This window comes from Drosophila grimshawi, unplaced genomic scaffold (genome assembly GCF_018153295.1).
Source record: "Drosophila grimshawi isolate 15287-2541.00 unplaced genomic scaffold, ASM1815329v1 contig_44, whole genome shotgun sequence".
In the NCBI taxonomy this organism is placed as follows: Eukaryota; Metazoa; Arthropoda; class Insecta; order Diptera; family Drosophilidae; genus Drosophila; species Drosophila grimshawi.
In genome coordinates this window covers 12,941,682-12,951,372 of record NW_025063240.1, presented here as the reverse complement: position 1 = coordinate 12,951,372, position 9,691 = coordinate 12,941,682, and positions in this window count along the sequence as shown.

Below are 9,691 nucleotides of genomic sequence, written 5' to 3'. Positions count from 1 at the left end.
TATGCAAAATAGAGTTTTTCTTGCCGTCAATCTTGACAGCAAAAAATATCTTAGCTTAAATTTGCAAATAAATGTTCAAGTCTCAGATATAAAGTATTGAAAATAAACGTATTATAAATTATATTTGACTTTTAGATTAATTAAAAGAAAGAGAAAAAAACAAAAAATAATAATTTGTTTTAATTTAATATATAGACCTATCAAAAGAGTATATGAATATAATTTTAATATTCAATATTATATATTATTAATATTCAAGTTGCTATCTTCTTTTCCTGCCGCAGTACAAAACTCATTTTAGTTGCTCAAACGCGGCGTTATCAAAATTCATAAGCGATTAAACATTTAAAAGCCCATAAGAGATTTTCATAAAAAAGCGATTTAACTTTGTTGGCGGGGACCGCATTGTCTCAGCGCTTTGATAGGGGTATCCAAAATTAATAATATGCAATATACCATAAATATATATGTGTATATCTTTCTATGCGGCTATGGTAAATTGTGTAAAACAATAAAACACAATAGAAATTTTGGTTTAACGCAAAAGCCACAAAATTATAATTGTATTTGTGAAAGACGATGAAGGGAAATTATGAGCGCGAACGAAGTTTAAACAGCAACAATTAATCAAACTTGTCGCTCGCTCAGAGTATACGTGTAGAGGGGGTGAGGGGATTCTGATAACTCTATTATGCGTAGCCTACGGCGACAATAACAACAACAACAACAACAATAAATGGAGGGGACATTTTTAGTAGCGACTAGCAGCGATTTACAAGCGTTTATCATTTTGGTTGCGTTTTGGTTGGGCTCAGGTTCAGGTTCAGTTGTCTAGATAAATGCGATTAGAAGTATTCTTTTTGTTGTCCAGTGTGTGCAACCTGGATAATTTATTTGAATTTTGTGGTCTGTCAACAGGTTGGTTATTTCGTTACCTGATCCAGCGACTTTCCCATAACTGTGCCTGGAAAAGGGTTGTTTTATCTGGCCAGCGTCATCATCATCGTGGGCATAAATTAACTTGTTGTGCCGCTCATGGGAAAAATCAATTGATGCCTATCTGGGCTGTGTATCGCGCCTTTATCTATTTTCAAGTATAGACTGTGGTTCATTGTAACAGACCACAATCCGGGGCCAGAAATCCAACTAGAAACATACACACATTGATCTAGTTGTGGAAGTTGGTATGGGGTAGATAGCGTCGTAATTACCGGATTAAGGACACGTGCCGTTGACTTCCCATTGACTTGACGCCCCCAGTGCACTTGGCGTTCCATTTTGCTTTCCTTTGTTTGAATGCATAAGCCGCGTGCGAGTCCATGAGTCGACTATGTTAACAAGCTGGCAACAGTTCTTCTGATTTAATCATAACTATGCGCTATCTACGGCGCTCAAACCCAAATACATTTTGTCGATGTTGTCGCGCACGCATTAAAAATCAATCAAATGAAATTAACAAGTTAACAATGAGCAACGAACTCACAAAAATCCTCCCACCCGTCTCTGCTACGGCATATACCCAACTGTGGGAAGCACCCCGAGCGACGAATCGAACTGGAACTGAATCGAACTGAAAGTGGACTAAAGCTCATTCATTGTGCAATTATGTGACAACACAACACGATTCGCCTTCCACGTTTCGTCAAAGTCAACTAGAAATCGCCGGAGGGTACTTGAAAACGTAAGGCCAACAACAGTTCAGACTTATCATACCCCCACCGTAGCCGTTAGACAGGGTATTTTAGCGGCGTGTTAGATACCTTGGGGTAAGTCGTAAAAATAGTCGAGTTTTTTATATGAATATAATTGAACTTGAATATTTATTGCAGTATTTTGCAGAGTTTAGACAAAACATGCAATTTTTGGCAGCGCCAGTTTGTATTCAATATTTGTTGTACCGCCATAGACAATATGGATTTCACGCCTTTTCGAAGTGTGTTTTGTGTTTTGGTGGCTCTCCAATTTGTTGCTGCTCCAGTTTTATGGCTGCGTCTAGACATTAAGAGCTGCCTCAAGATACAATATATTTCAAGTCGCAAACAAGCCTTAAAAAAAAAATAGAGTCACTAAAAATCAATAGATAAAGCTTATGGAGTGCCTATAAAATCTATAATTTGAGTCGTGCGATAAGAGTTTATACACCTGAAACACATAAAATTGCTTTATTCTTTGGAATTTCATTTTTTAATTGATTTACCAGACGACTCAAATAGTTTTTTAATTGATTTTCAATAGTATAGCGGGAAGTGTTGAAATCGTTTGGGGAAGCGAAACTAGCTGGACGCATTTCAGACATATTTTTGTTAGACATTAAAAGTGGAGCTGAACAAGTTTTATGCGTCTTTAATGCGCTGGAAAATAATGGCTCTAAGAAAGAAACGCTACAATTTATGCATGAAATAATTTTTTTTGGAGAGCATTTGGAAAACAAGTCATAAAGATCGACAAAAGTGTCAAGTGGTTTTAAGTGGTTGACTAGCTAAAATTTTGTTTTTGTTGTTGCTGTTGTTGATTTTTATGTTTATGTAGCACGTTCCACAAATGTGGCTTCTTAAGCATAGTTAACATGACTAATTGACTAGCCGACGGTAAAAAAAAAAACACTTAAGGAAATTTTAATCTAGTTAAATAATATAATAAAACTAATTACTCTCTCTTATATTTAACAATTTGGGAAACAGAGAGAGAGAGAAAGCTGTAGAAATTAGATACAGTAAAATATCAACATAAATACTCTGTTCGATTTTTTCACTAAATCGCGATAAATTTAATAATATATGCATATATATATATTTTTTATGGATCAAGCTTTTACGTAGCGTTTCATAATTAAAGTTAATTTCTTAATTTTTTACAGCTTTTATAAAATTAATGTTTGAATTAGTTAATGTAAGCTATTTAAGTCAAATATAAAAAACAAAATAATAATTTAAGCGCAGCGAAAGATAAATGAAAGAAATTTACATAGTTTAGCTATAAATCATGGAGTTTTGACCAAATCGCCTTATTACAAATATGTACATATGCATAAGCTAATCATCTTAGACCAGTCTTTAACAAATTGCTTAAATTTCGTTTTTTGCTGTAGTTTTTAAACGCCTACAACAGTTGCCATTGTTGTTGTTGCTGTTGCTGTTCATGATGTGGGTGTTGCTCTTGTGCTTGTTGCTGTTGTTGTTGTTGTAGCTATTGCTGGCATTGACTTTTGTTTTTGTCCATTTTGTGTGCGTCTCTCTCTATGCGTGTGTGTGTGTGTGTGTGTGTGTGTTTGTTTCACTTTGTGTTACACCAAAAATGCGCCGCAAAGCCAAACGAAAGCAGTTGCAAGCGCCAATGCAAAGTGCAACAGCAGCAGCAGCAGCAACAATAACAACAACAACAACAAACTGCAGCCATTGCACTTTGCATAATGGCTCACACACACACACACACACACACACACATGTGTGCACATGTGTGTGCGAGTGTGTTGGCGCTGTGGTATGCAGCCATTTTGTGCCTGTATTTAACTCGACATGCTCTGAGTATATGTGAGTATCTGTGTGTGTTTGTATATCATTACTTATCAGATACTTATTATGAGCACACGATATCGTATATTTTGGCATGCGCGTGTGTGCATGTGTGTTTGTGTGTGTGAATGTGTGTGTCACATCTGTGTGTTTGGTAAATATGCAAATGAGCCTGTTTGTTGCCACTACTGTTTGCCATTGTTGTTCTTGTTGTTGTTGTTGTTGTTGTTACTGTTGCTGCTGCTCCTCTTGTTGTTGTTATGATTGTCGTGCGTTGATTATTGTTGTTATCGTTGCCGTTAACGTTGCCGTTGCTGTCTGTCGGTTGGTCGGTTGTTTTTGTAGTTGTTATTGCCGGCACCGCCAACGACAAGCCAGCAAACATTTGATTATGATACGAAATCGATATAATTTAAGCGATGCCAAAACCAGAGAAACGGAAGCGCACAGTTTGCAATGAAGCTCCAACCGAGGGTCGACGCCAATGCCCCTTGCACGTTGCCCCTTGCCCCTTGCCACATGCCCGCCTATTGCCAGCGCGTCTGTTTACTTTTCGCAAAGGAAAAAGAAAAACTGTTTGGCCAAAGTCAACCGTCAACTTTGGCTACCTTTTGCTGCAACAGCCGTTGGCTTTTGCCTTTTTATGAGGCACAGCTACAGCTACAGCTACATATACTCCATCCATCCCATTCATCCCATTCATCATACGACCATCCTCCGCCCCATTCTGCCGCAGTTGGCGGCTTCCACACACATCGCGTGTTGAGAGCCCGGCGCACATTTTAACGCCTTTTTAAGTTTTACCGCCAAACAAGTGCAATTCTCACCAGCAACAACAACAGCAAACAGCAGCAGCTACAACAACTTCATCAACAACAATTGCAGATACACGAAAACTAATTACAGATTCTAATCGCGTCATATTTTTTACCTCTGTTGGCTGTGTTCCGTGTGCGAGTCCCATCAATATTATTGTTAGCAAGAGCGACGCTCTTACCATTTTTGCATCGGGCCCTTTTTCTTGTGTCCAAAGCTCGGCATAAATACCTATATTTTTCACCTTCTTTATGTGGGCCGCTGCTATTTGTTATTCGTATTATTTATGTTTGTTTTACGTTTTGTACGCACGTTTCAACGCTATTTGGTTGACTAGTGTAACGGAAATGGCTGTAGACGCGGAAGTGAATTGTTAGGCGCCTTCTACTAAGCTCAAGATAAATGGCCAGAATGGTTCACGTGAAAGGTGTGCGAAAAGGGCAACAGAAGCTGCAATCGGCGAAGTAGGGAAGTCTATGGAATCTCAAGCACAGCATTGCTGCAGCTCTTTAAGATGGAGTCATTTACTAGTGAGTATTGTTACAGCTGGGCACCAAACGTTGAGCACAGGAAACATGAGTGAAAAGTTGGAGAATGTAGCAAATACAAATTATGTCTAATATGGCATTTGAAAGGAACTTTCTTTGCATCGGCATGGAGTACTTGGGACATCCTGAGATATGATATCCGTGCTCGAGTGCTACGCTAGGCATTCCATATTTTTTAAAACCACAATTGAAAAAATCACCAAGTAATTGCTTGAAAAATAGACGGGTTTGATTAATGAGCTAGATTCTAATTTAGTCATCCTTTTAATGCCATGTAAATTGAATGTCTCGTATATATTTAAGGCATAGTTCAAGCTAGACTAATTTACTATTAAATAAATAGGTTGAAACATAATAATGTACATGTTTCATTGAAAAATAACAGAAAATTGTATATTTGATTTTAGATTTAATTTAATTATTAGCATTTAGATTAAATGTGTTACAAACTTAACTCAAGTTAACTAAGAATGGTTTTGCCGGCGCCTAAATTCGTATTTGCAATCCTCATTGTACAAATTCAAAAATTGCCTTGCCTTCCGGCAAGCTGAAATTCCGAGAAATTCCGGCACAGGCCAAAGCCGTACAGAGTACAAAATGAGAACAGCAAAACTCATAACTCAAAACGGCAAGCGGCAGCCAACAGCTGTTTTTTTTTTTTCTTTGGGCTCACTGAGCAGCAGCTGAAATTGAATGCACAGAAACACCCTGTAAAGCACACACACAAACACACACACACGCGCGCGCTGAGAGCCAGGCAAGCGTGACGCGTGGCTGGCATTTTAGGCAACGCCCCCTTTTTGAGTGAGTTTTCTGCGGCGCTGCGCTCTCTTTCTTTTGAGTCGTGTTTTTGTGAGTGTGAATTTACAGCGCGCAGACGCAGACCAGAAAAAACAAACAAATAAAACAACAACAACAAAAAAGAAAGACTGGCGCACGTTGCTGGTCATAAAAGAAGCAAAAACAACAACAACAAGAAGAAGAAGAGCAGCAGTAGCAACGGCAACAAGCGATGTTCTTTTTTATGGCTTTCAAAACAAAATGGCAACCATGAGCCATGTGCACAACAACAACAACTAAAACTAAAGCTAAACACAGAAAGCAAAATGTTGAGCTATGTGTCCGATATGCTGCTGTAAAAGCTGCGATGTTGACGCGTACATCGCTGCCGCCGTCGACGTCGCAGTCGCAGTCGCCATGGCGGACGTTTATTTAACTTTTCGCATTTTGATGTTCGACAGCTTCAACTTTTGAAGTGCCTGCTCCGCACACACACACACACATGTTCACTTCAAAATGTATGTTTGTATATGTGCATATATACATATTCTCCACTAAACCCCCCTCTCTCTCTCTCTATCGTCCTGTGCAGAGGCTGTTGAAAATATTTATGCAAGTCAAGCGCCGAGCATTTATGAACTGTCAAACATTCTCAACGCAATTCCAATGATTTTGATACTTTAACATTTTCGTAAAATGGCAGCCGACTGGCAGAGAGAGAGATGCACACACACTTACACTCACACACACACATACATGCACGTGCCGAAAGCTACACACACACACACACACAAAGATGGACTCAAATTGGCGGTGTTAGTGCATATGTGGGTGTTTTCCATGTGGTGAATCTTCAAGTGGAGCGAAGGGGAGCAGACGAAACCAGGCCCAGCAACAGCAACAGCAGCAGCAGCAGCAGGAAAATGGTGCCCATTTTCCGAGTTGTGTGGCATAAATGTTGCACGCAGCGTATGAGCAATTTCAAGTTGTATCTGCGAGCCTTTAATTGACATAGTAAAGAGCTTTGAGGCAACTTTAAAATGTGCGAACATTTTGCACAGGTGCCGCTGACGACCGAGAAATCGATTGGGAATTCTAAGTGCGTGTAGGGAAATTAACTTGATGATGTTTGTGTTGTTTTTTAGCTGTGGGTTGAACACATTTTGATGGTAATTAAATTACGTTTTTCATTTCTGTTATATTTTCGTTTTCAGCAAAAGTAGGGTAGAGAAAATATTTTCTATGTATTTGGAAGACGTATACATCTATAATAAATAAAATCTTTCTATTTGTAAAATTCTTCCAAAGTTACCTTTAAGCAATAACGATTGATTCCCAGCACATGCCAATTGAATTTCCTAGAAATATTAACACATGCTTTTTATATCATATTCTCAGATCCTTTCTCACAATGCCCTCTAGAGTAATCAGAGGCAATAGACTTGATCAATCGACACTGGGCCAATGAAGGGCAACCGTTATAAAGTCAGACTTCATTAGAAGTTGGCCGAGTTCAAAGGTGAGAATAGCCAAATCAAATATTGAGATTCCTAACAAAGCGCCAAGTCAAAAGGTAGCGCCGCCTTTCAAATTCAGCGCAGGCGCTAAGTGCAAGGTGTGAAAATGGTCGAGAAGATTCCCGTGAAATAGTCCAATAACTCTCGCCCTTTAATTGTATTTGTAATTTTCAGGCATTTTACGATGCTTTGAACAATTTGGCGTCAAATTTTAAATCAAATATGGCGCCGCAGAAAAAAAGTTACTCAACATATTTTTTTTTTTCGGATGTGGGCACGACATTTAAGGGATTTGGATGCCAGAAACAAAAGGCAGCCGTTGCTCATTTGCATGATGGGGCGGTGTAGGGGGGGTAGGGATGGAGTGAAGGAACTGCACCAGTACTGGTGTTCGCCAACACTAACAGGATATAGCAGTGAAGCACCAATAATCCTTTTAATAAATATGATATCGCAAAGGACCAAAAAAGCCACAACGGCACCAGCGATGCCTTCCCATCTTTCCGTTCCGTTCACCCTCCCTCTCTGTGTTGGCATCATTTGCATTTTATGCAAATTTCAGAGCAGACGAACACAGTGAAATGTTCCAAAGGATACACAGCCAGCAGCCGAGCCAAAAATCCGGAGATAGCAGACAACAGTTGCCAGTTGACTGTCGGCAGCTCCTCCACAAAGCGAATATGTAAATGAAAAATACAGGTTTTTTTTTAAAAGCTTCCAAAAATAAACAAACATAAAAATGCGCAAAATCCAAATGGAAAATTCTCTCAAAATGCATATTTACTTCGTTGTTATAGACGATGGCTGAAGTGTGGCTATAACGATTGAAGATGCCATTGGAGACCCATACGAATATATAACTCTAAGATATGATTCTTTTACATGGAAATATATTTAAAGCTGCTGAATTTCAGCATACATATAGAACAGAACAAATTATGCAATTCTCATAATTATATTTATATATTTAAAAAACGAAAGTTGATTTAAAATATAACCCAAAAAGCAGAGTATTTCAAAGTCGCATTTTTAAGACACTGTTGTTTGCTTTGTTTTTTAGTTGTTTGTTGGAAAATATTGTCGAATATTTTTACTGGCGAAGGCATCACAAATGCACACACACACACCCACACACACACACCCACACACAAATACACACATCAAACATACTCACACACAAATGCCTATGCAAACAGACACGATGATGGAGAAAGATAGAAAGATGGCAATAACTTTTCGCACATATTTACATGCAAATTGTTTGCATTAAAATATGCACAAAGTTTTCTTTTAATTTTTTGTAGCACTTTTTGCAAATATGATAAAAAATCACAAAAAAAAATCAATGCTCACAACTCGAGGAAAAGTTTTCAGTGTACATATTTATCCAGTTTAGCTGTCAAGTTGTTGTCGACTTTTCGGCAGCTTTTCCACCCTTAGTCAATGGCAGTGGGGGCGTGGCAATGCCACTTAAATAATTACAGCACCCCGCAGTTAGGATCCGACCACCTGCAACTGTAACCGCAATCAAAGGCCATTGATCCTTTTTGGAAATACATGTAAATAAGCGATTTTTTTTATCGCCTAATCATTAACAACAATTGCCGCAATTTGCCGCGATGATTATCAGATGCAAACAAATATGCAAAAATTGATAAATTTATGAAAAACCGAAAGTGCAAAAGGGCGTAAAGTTGAAAATAAAACTAAAATCCTTGCCACTGTTCGGGTTCTGGGTTTAGGGTTGTGCTGGGATTCTGGTTTGCATTGTGCTGCAGGCAGCGGCGCGTTAAATTCGATTTGTTAATTTACAAAACCCGCAAAACTATTTGACTAAACAGGGTTGGGTGTTGCCACGGTGGGCGTAACGGCTGCGGGGGCAGATTACGATTGCCGCCTGTCTGCTTTGTGGTTGTGTTAGCCGGAGAGTGGTTGTTAATTTTGTGCAGTTACAAGTTGTTATTATTTATGTGGCAAGTTCTCATGTTTCAATTGCGAGCGACAAAAATGCAATTGTGATACATTTCAATTCACTGTTATTTTTTTCCTTCATTTCCTTTTTTTTTTTTTTGCCCCAGCAATAACAACAATAAAATCAATTGAAATGTTGGCAAACATGTCAAAATAAATTATATACAGCACATGTGTGTGCCAGTATGTGTAGTGTGTGTGTGTGTGTGTGCGTGTGTGGGTTGTTTACCCGTTTGGGTGTTGCTACAGTTTGGGCGTTATGCAAGTGGCAACCACAGAAACCGAATTTTAATTTGCACGCTTGCAGCATTTGTTAGTCAAACTGGTTGAGGTGGTAAGGATGGCAATTCTCACCCCTCGAGCTCGCATTGAAAACTCAAACTCAAATCCCAAAATAAACCCCTCGGGATCTAAGCGGCTTACAAAGTGCTCAACGCAGACAGGAAACGGCGAACCCATACCCAAACCCAAACCCAAACCAAAACCCAACTCCCGCCCCATTGAGAATTGCGCAACTTTTATGCCTATTTGCGGGCATAATTAAGTT